This window comes from Macrobrachium rosenbergii, chromosome 46 (genome assembly GCF_040412425.1).
Source record: "Macrobrachium rosenbergii isolate ZJJX-2024 chromosome 46, ASM4041242v1, whole genome shotgun sequence".
NCBI lineage: Eukaryota > Metazoa > Arthropoda > Malacostraca > Decapoda > Palaemonidae > Macrobrachium > Macrobrachium rosenbergii.
In genome coordinates this window covers 54,779,695-54,782,194 of record NC_089786.1, presented here as the reverse complement: position 1 = coordinate 54,782,194, position 2,500 = coordinate 54,779,695, and the positions used below count along the sequence as shown (strand labels likewise).

The following is a 2,500-nucleotide window of genomic DNA, read 5'->3' as shown; positions in this document are numbered from 1 at the left end:
GATGAAAAATCCCTTAGAGTTTTATGAGCTACTGCACGGTAAACAAATTTTCTCTATAAATATAAATTGATCATTTAGTAAGTGAACTACGGCACAACAATCCCGTAGAGTTTTACGGCTACGAATATTATTTAATATTAATTCTCTTACGAAGCGAATTGAAGATTTCAATCTCTTCAAAACTTTCCAGTGAAACTCTTAGTTACCAATACATAAACAACCAGATCACTAAATATCATATCCGAATTAATTCACTAAACAGTTCTTTCGTCTATATTACTGAATAGATCATAGAAATAGACAATTATCAAACCACTTTCTAGGAAAATGAGAATCATTTTCGATAGAAAACGAGTGAAAAAATGCGCAGAAGTTTCTTTGGCGCAATCGCGTTTTCTGTACAGCGCTACAGCGCATAATCAAGGCCACCGAAAACGGATCTATCTTTTGGTGGTCTCGGTATAATGCTGTATGAGCCCCGGCCCATGAAACTTTAACTACGGCCCTGTGGTGGCATATCCTATATCTCTGTACAGCGTATAATGCTGTATGAGACTTTCAGCCGTGACTCATGAAATTCTAAGCCGCGGCCCATGAAACTCAGCCACGGTCCGATGGTTGGCTCAGCCACGGCCCATGAAACTCAGCCACGGTCTGGTGGTGGCCTGTGTTGTTGATGCCTATACGAGTGTCAGAAATATTATGGCTAACTCTAACCTTAAATAAAATAAAAACTCCTAAGGCTAGAGGGCTGCAATTTGGTATGTTTGACGATTGGAAGTTGGATGATCAACATGTCAATTTGCAGCCCTCTAGCCTCCTCAGTAGTTTTTAAGATCTGAGGGTGGACAGAAAAAGCGCGGACAGAAAAAAGTGCGGACAGAAAAACTGCGGACAGAATAAAGCGCGGACGGACAGACAAAGCCGGTACAATAGTTTTCTTTTACAGAACACTGAAAACTGATGATTATTTCTTAATACAATAAGTTTACGACTTACTAATTCATTCAATAAAAAAACACAACAGGTACGATTCACGTTCAAATCCCAACTACAGAATTTAACAGCACAATTTTCGTGTGAATAAACTCTGGTTTAAGGTTTAATATGCAAATTGCTACGACTGGCGGAAATAATTAACGATAAAGTATATTTAAACTGTTCGAATTAATTCGCCTTTGAAGACGAATGAGTTATAGTTATGACAATGGTTTTATTTACCAAAAGAATGGAAGTTTTTTCAGATTTGTCCCTTATATATAATAAATTTCAAAACTGAGGGTGTATCAGCTAACAGTCAACATATTAGGGTATGTATATGTATATGTATATATGTATATATTATATATATATACATATATATATAAAATATATATATATATATATATATATATATATATATATATATATATATATATATATATATATTATAAAATAACCACAGGGTGAAAATATACATAAATACATAGATACAATACATATATAAAATTTTATTCTTCAAATATACAAATAAAAAGTAAAGATACTTTCTACAAAGTATTTCATAAAAAATAAAAATCCAAAAAACCTTTAATATCCGAAACCCCAAAATATGGAAAATAAAACGTTTAAATTCTTCAGCGGAAAAGACGAAGTACCCCCAAAAATGAGAAACATGACCACTTGGTGAAAGTGGTCATGTTTCTCAGTTTTTTACCTTTCACGAAAGGGAAGGAATCCTTTTATTCTGTCGTTCTATTTTTTTTATTCTAAAATGTTTTATTATTTAAACATTTAAAATGTTTTTTGAAAGTTTGAACATTTTAACATTTAAAATGTTGAAATGCTCTGAATATTTTCTCAGACTCGAAGATGGAATTCATACTGGCTTGTTACATGTATTTTTGGGCTATCTGCAAACCCCACCTTTCTCTCTCTCTCTCTCTCTCTCTCTCTCTCTCACCACACACACACACACACACACACATATATATATATATATATATATATATATATATATATATATATATATATATATATATATATCCAAATATATATAACTATATATATATATATATATATATATATATATATATATATATATATATATATATATATATATATGTGTGTGTGTGTGTGTGTGTGTGTGTGTGTGTGTGTATGTGCACAAATTACCCATACGTACTCCATGACAAAGAATAAACAAACATTCGGTCACTTCCTTCATCCCCTCAGTAATGGCAACGCCGAGACACGCCCAATAAAGATAACAAAGCGAAATTAGAGCCTCGATAATTATGACTTATTTGTTTAATATGACTCTTATACGCACGAGACCGGTATGTCCACATGAGGCTTGCTTCTCTTATTGTTTAGATTAATACCCTTTGCTCTCACTCTCTCTCTCTCTCTCTCTCTCTCTCTCTCTCTCTCTCTCACACACACACACACACACACACACACACACACACACACACACACACACACACACACACACACACACACACACACACACACACAC

The 2,500-nt window shown here is 33.5% G+C and overlaps 1 protein-coding gene across 3 annotated transcripts in view; it reads right to left on the bottom strand.

Moving 5' to 3' along the window:
• Window positions 1–2,500, bottom strand: part of LOC136830370 (short neuropeptide F-like) — a 149,783-nt gene that overhangs the window by 75,869 nt on the left and 71,414 nt on the right. The window lies entirely within an intron of this gene.